Below are 7408 nucleotides of genomic sequence, written 5' to 3' on the forward strand. Positions count from 1 at the left end.
AGGTGAAGGTTTTGGACAACTCTGACTTTTATAAAATTATTTCTTTTACTGAACTAGAAATTATATCTTCACTGGTTCTAGTATTCTCTTCTGAATGTGGATTTTTAAATATTTGAAGACTAGAGGCCTGGTGCATGAATTTGTGCATGGGTGGGGTCCCTCTGGGTGGTCTGCAGTGATCGGGCTGAAACCCACAGTCCAATGCCATCTGCAGCTCCTACCTGCTGCTCCTGCTCATCCTGGCCCCACTGCCGCAGCAGAGCTTGCCAGCCATGAGCCCTGCGTCTGGTGCCCTCCCAAGGTGATGGTGCCCTCCCAAGGTGAGTGGCCTGCGGGATCAGGCTGAAACTGGCTCTCCACCATCCCTTGAGGGGTCCCGGAATTTGAGAGGGCTCAGGCCAGGCTGAGGGACCCTACCGGTGCACAATTGGGTCAGGGAGGGACTGTAAGAGGGCTCCAGGGCGTGTCTGGCCCATCTTGCTCAGTCCTCATTGGCCAGACCCCAGCAGCAAGCTAACCTACCGGTTGGAGCATCTGCCTCCTGGTGGTCAGTACAAGTCATAGCGACTGGTCAACTGTCTGCCCCCTGGTGGTCAGTGCACGTCATAGCGAGTGGTTGAGCATCCTTAGCATATCATTAGCTTATTATGCTTTGATAGGTTGTTCGGTTCTGCCATTCGATCTATTTGCATATTATCCTTTTATTATATAGGATACTTATATTCCACTGACTCTTCTCATTTCTAGACATAAGCTTCTCAGTCTTTAATTTCTAATGATTTTTTTGTTTTGATTTTAGCCTCCTCACAATGGCTTATTTATGGATTTATTTCAATTCATCCATATTCTTCTTAAAAGTGTGGTTCCCAAAATTAGATATTAACCAATAGAGACCATAAGTTACCTCCCTGATTTGAAACAAATTTTTTTTGTTAATCCTCACCCAAGGATATTTTTTCCATTGATTTTTAGAGAAAGAGTAGAAGGGAGGGGGAGAAACAGAGAGAGAGAGAGAAATATGTATGTGAGAGATACATCGACTGGTTGCCAACTGCACATGCCTCAACCAGGGCCAGGGATCGAGCCTGCAACTAAGGAACGAGGCAGTGCCCTTGACAGGTTGGACAAACATGCAACCTTTCAGGGCCGATTCTCTAGCCACTTGAGGAGCCTGCCACCAAGGTATGTGCCCTTGCCTGGAATTGAATCCGGGACCCTTTGGTCCACAGGCCGGCGCTCTATCCACTGAGCCAAACCGGCTAGGGCCTCCCTGATTTTAAAGCATGCAGTTTAAGAGTAAGAGTAGACTTGCTACTATGAATGAAAAAAGAAGTTATATGGAAAGTAACTTCACAGAATGATCTGATCATAAATTCCTGACTGGGCAGGTCATGGTAGATAGTAATGCCCCAGACCTATAACTTCTTTAGTAAAAGGTTTTAAGCCACCCCTGTCTTGTTGTTGTGCATATAGGTTAACACACCTTTGAAATACCAGAAATAATTACCCTTGAAAGGGGTACTAATCTTCCAGGAATCACATAATCTATCCCATAATCCTATCCCTGCCTTGCCTTCTCTCACCTCTATGTAATTTTCCTTACATTTCCTCCTTAATTTCAGATGCATAAAAGAAGCTGCAAAACTTATTCTCCAAAGCATTTGAGATCTTGTTCTCCAGCGGATGTTGTCAGTTTGGCTCAAGTAAATTCTTAAAAAATTCCCTACCGATTTGGATGTTCTGTGTCAACACTTCTTTGGCAACCACATTGCACTGTTAATTCATAAATTATGCCCTGGTTAAGACTAATTCTGGGACTAGCCTGCCTGGGTTTAAATCCTGGCTCTAGAGTTTATTAGCTAGATGACCTTGAGCAAATTATGTAAACCTTTTTGGGCCTCAGTTTTCTCATCTGTAAAATGAGTTTTTTATACATATTTTTAAATTGATTTCAGAGAGGAAGGGAGAGGGAGAGAGAGATAGAAACATCAGTGATGAGAGAGAATCATTGATTGGCCACCTCCTGCACTCCCCCTACTGGGGATTGAGCCCACAACCCAGGCATGGTCCCTGACCGGGAATCGAACCGAGACCTCCTGGCTCATAGGTTGATGCTCAACTACTGAGCCACACCACCCAGGTGTGATTATGTGTTTTTTTAAGCTGAACAAATCAGTATTCAAAGATAACAGAGAGCATGACCTGTGCAGGCATTCTAAGGATGAATGAAAATCTTTGTGAAAAATTCCATCATAAATGAAAAGCAATAGAATACCTGCTGATGTTAACATTCTGCCTACAGTTTTGTCATTAAGTTCATGCTCTTCAAGACATTGTACTATATCACAGTTGCTATAAAAATAATTACTAAACATAGATGTTGAAAGAAAATAATTTGTGGAAGATTAACCATAGTGGTCAGAAAAATTATTTTGAAAAGGTTTTCCAAGAGTACTTAACTATTTTTGATCTTGAAAAACTTACTTGAAAAGCTTTTAAGTCAGTAGTTTTTCAAATACAGATTTTCATATGAGAATTATTTTGGTTGAGAAAGTGGTAGATAAGGGCAGCTTAAATTCTTATCTAATGAAATTCAATTGCAATTTGAATTCTTTGATTATTATGTGAAAAAAAAACAAGAGCCTAGTTGATCTCTCAAAATCTTTGTGTTGTTATAATAAAAACTTCAGACAGACATGTCAGACAACTAAGATCACTTATTAGGCTCACTTCAAAATTGTAAAAATGGAGAAGCAAAAGGCAAAGAGAATTATTTCAATAAAGGTACCAAAATGCTAATCATTATTCAGGGATTTTTGTCTTTTTTTTAAAAGTGAAATGTTTAGTGAAACATAGAGAGAACTGGAATAGATGCAGCTGTTGATATTTCAACTATAAGAACCCATGGTTTCTGTAGAGATGTTCTGCTTCTTTCAAGTTTCAGCTTTTTATAACGAATTCAGGAAGACAACTCTGAGCAGGATTAGTGTGGAAACAAGTAATGCAAAAACATCATCAAAGAAAAACTCAATACTGAAATAGTTCAGTATTATTAGTGAGTTATTTTAAACCTAGAAAATGCTTTCTACTAGGGGGTATCAATATTTATTTAGGTGTTAGCAGGCGTTGGATTCTTTTCTAATATCAGAATGATTTTCAGTCTGTTAGTGGTAATAGCTTCTTCCAGGGACCTTGGCAAATTTGAGCAAAGACTTGCTAACTCAATTAGTAAACTAGTTAATTATAATGTAAAAGCAGCTAAATGTTTTAATTAATGAGCTCTCTCTAAAAGAACTAAAAAAAGTATTCCCTCTTCCCAAATCAGATTTTCTTTTATTGTCAGATTTAGTAGTGTTCTTGGGATGGTCTGGACTATCAGATGCGACCACTTTGAGAAAGGTCTGTTCCGAGTTATTCGTTTTCTAAGGTAAAGTTACACTCTAGGTAAAGAGTTCAAGACAATTGGATTTCCTCTCTGGACATAAGTGACATAAAAGAAGAATAAATTTCAAGAAACTGAAACAGTAATCTAAAGCATGTGAAACTAATGCTAAAGAAAAGACTTTCTAGAAAGGGGTCACCACACACAAAACCCTTCTTCGCCATAACAGAAAGGAATTCCAAGATGAGAGAGGTCAGAGTAAATAAAGAAAATAAGGGATTCTTTTATATAAGCAGCTCATTGATAGTGCAATCCTGTTTACAAGACTGATCTGTAACCCATGAAATATATATTAGAAAGGATTTATGGTTTCTCATTTTATAAATAAGGACACAAGTTGTTTTATATAAAGACAGCAATGGCAGAGCTGGAACTCAGACGTGAATCTGTATGACTTGAGTGCTAGCCACTCACTATTGCCTGGCTAACATATTGTCTTAGGCCTTCAACATTCATGCAAGAATCCAAAAATCTTTAGAGGTTCTTCTTAGTTGGGTCTTTCTAGTATAGTTTCTGTTTTATCTGGAGTGTTGTGAATTCATTCAAATATAAATGAGTGATTTGAAAATTAACCATTATTTTAGATTGATCATCCTTTCACTGGGGTCACTGTTTACCATAACTGAACAAATAGACCATTTCTGTGTAATGTATGTGATATCTTAAATTCAGTTGTATTTCAGTTGATTGGTTAAATCATGATTATGAGCTGCATGAATCTATTATCTATATACTGATTGGTTTACTGTGAATAGAAACACGTACATACTCAAGATGTTAACCTAACATCTTTGTAACATAAGTATTTTACTTTTATTGTCAGGCTTACGTTATGTGCTATAAGTCCTTTTGACTTGTTCAAAAATTAAATATATGTAGGCTAAAACAAAATATAGTTATAATGAAATTATGTCACATCTTAAAATTGTGATGAAAGAGAAAAAGGCTAGAAGTGTTCCCAAAAAGCGAGAAGAATCCTGTCTAATAAAGTTAGAATATGCAAATTGACCATCCCACTATCACAAAGATGGCGGCGCCCAGTCCCCCAGCCCGGCCAGGGGTGGCAGGCCTGTGGTGCGGCCAGACCCACCTTAGGGCTCTTTGCTCCTTGCTCCTGCCACAGGAGTTCCCCATTCCTTTCAGCCCAGCTGGGGGGCAGCAGGCACCCGGTGTGGCTGGACCCACCCTCAGCCCTCCAGCCGCCCAGGGCCTGCTCGAGGCACAGGCAAGCCTCAGATGGGGCTGCCCAGCCGATGCCCAAGGCGCAGGAAAACCTCAGATGGGGGCTGCCCAGCTGCCCAGCTGCCCAGGGCTGCCTGAGGCTCAGGTAACCAGGGCCAGCTGAGGCTTGCACTGCCAGCAGTGGCAGCAGCAGAGGTGTGATGTGGGCCTCGCCTTCCCCTTATCGCCTCCCACCCCTGAGGACTCCCGGACTGTGAGAGGGGGCAGGCCGAGCTGAGGGATGCCCCCCCTCCAGTGCATGAATTTTCATGCACCGGGCCTCTAGTAAAAATATAAAAGCAAATAATAGTGCCATCTATTGTTGGTCATAGAGCAGAAGCACCATGTATTTCAGTCAAAGATGCTGTGGCTAATGATGCTGTTATCACCAAGGGTGTGGGTATGTCTGGTAAATTGAATATACAACAAGAAAGTAAGTGTCTTCAAAAATAATGATTGTACAAATCTTGTTTTGTTTTTTAAATATATTTTATTGATTTTTTACAGAGAGGAAGGGAGAGGGACAGAGAGTTAGAAACATCAATGGGAGAGAAATATCGATCAGCTGCCTCCTGCACACCTCCTACTGGGGATATGCCCGCAACCAAGGTACATGCCCTTGACCGGTATCGAACCTGGGACCTTTCAGTCCGCAGGCCAATGATCTATCCACTGAGCCAAACCAGTTAGGGCCAAATCTTGTTATTAAAGTAGAAAATATAACACAAAGGATTTTTTTTTTCTTCACCTTTAGCTCTAGGTATATATGGAAGCATTCTGACAAACTGCTCAACAGAGCTCAACTGGCTATCTACTTACCTTAGTAGCAGAAGTCTCTGACTTATTTAATACTTCCCATTTGTGTAAAATTCACTCCAGTATTTTACCTTGGAAAAAAAACAATTTGACTGGAGTAGATGGCAGTCTACTGCATTTAATATAATAGAGAGCTATTATATTAATTTGACTTACTAATTTATGTAAAACTTTTTCTGATTATTTTTTATCATCTTAACTACCTCAAGGATAGAGTAATTCTCAACCCACCATCTAGTTGTTTATTAAGCCTCCTAATGAATAACTAGGTATATTACGAAGCAGTTTTTCATGTTGCAACTAATAGCAACTTTGATGAATTTTGCATGGTTAATCTACATCTATCGTAAGTAACCAGGCTTTGCTAAACTTTTTATGTGCAATGTAAATATTGTAAGCTATGGCAATTTACATTTTCTTGTGCTTTATGTGTGTGAATCTTACTGTGTTTAATAGTCCCCATTAAGACACTCCCTACTCTCAGTCTTAGTGCTTGGTTATCTTGCACAAACCCACATTTCCTCAAGAGGAGTATAGGAGATCAAGTGCTAAGGACGAGGAAATAAAGTAGGCCATTTGTGTTTTCTGGATTCTTCTGGGCTTAGGGTCCCAAATTTGCTTTTTTTGATTTCTTATACTAACATTCAACTGTTACCAATTTTTTTAAAATATATTTTATTGATTTTTTTACAGAGAGGAAGGGAGAGGGACAGAGAGTTAGAAACATCGATGAGAGAGAAACACCAACCAGCTGCCTCCGGCACGCCCCCTACCGGGGATGTGCCCACAACCAAGGTACATGCCTTTAACTGGAATCGAACCCGGGATCCTTCAGTCCACAAGCCGACGCTCTATCCACTGAGCCAAACCGGTCAGGGCCAATTATTGTATTAATATTTGGCTGTTACCAATTTCAAAATTTTCTAGAATAAAAGCATTCCTCATATTTTTAGTCTTACTCTATAGAGGTAAAACCATGTTTAAAAATGATTTTTATGGATAGATGACAGATTTAAAAATTGCACTTAAAGCTCTGCTGGCATGGCTCAGTGATTGAGCTTCAACTTATGAACTAGGAGGTCACGGTTCGATTCCCGGTAAGGGCATGTGCCTGAGTTGCGGGCTCAATCCCCAGTGTGGGGCATGCAGGAGGCAGCCAATCAATGATTCTTTCTCATCATTGATGTTTCTGTCTTTCCCTCTCCCTTCCTCTTTGAAATAAATAAAAATATATATTTTTTAAATTGCTCTTAAATTTTAATAACTGAATAGCATCTGTGTAACTAGCACCCTAGTGCCCCTTTCCAGTTATGAATCCCTCTTCCCCAAGGGAACTATTCTGACTTCTAACAGCATGAATTGGTAAAACCACCTGTCACAGTATCTACTTTTAGTTCTTTTGGTGGTTATCACTCTTAATGGTATAATTATTGCTTCACTTCTTTAAAAAAAGAACTGTATTTTGAACTAATTTTAGCTTTATAGGAAATTTGTAAAAGTTGCAGAGTTTAATTATATTTCTCAGCCCATTTCCCCTAATGTTAGTTAACATTTTATATAACCACTAGAGGCCCGGTGCATGAAATTCATGCATGGAGGGTCCCCTCAGCCCAGCCTGCACCCTCTCCAATCTGGGACCCCTTGGGGGATGTCCGACTGCCCAGGATTGGGCCTAAACCGGCAGTCAGACATCCCTCTCATAGTCTGGAACCACTGGCTCCTAACTGCTCTACTGCCTGCCTGCCTGTTCGCCCTTGATGCCCCCTCCTGCCGGCCTGGTTGCCCCGGAGGGTCCCCAGCCCAGCCTGCACCCTCTCCAATCTGGGACCCCTTGGGGGATGTCCGACTGCCCAGGATTGGGCCTAAACCGGCAGTCAGACATCCCTCTCATAGTCTGGAACCACTGGCTCCTAACTGCTCTACTGCGCC

Source organism: Myotis davidii, unplaced genomic scaffold, assembly GCF_000327345.1.
Source record: "Myotis davidii unplaced genomic scaffold, ASM32734v1 scaffold73, whole genome shotgun sequence".
Taxonomy (NCBI): Eukaryota; Metazoa; Chordata; class Mammalia; order Chiroptera; family Vespertilionidae; genus Myotis; species Myotis davidii.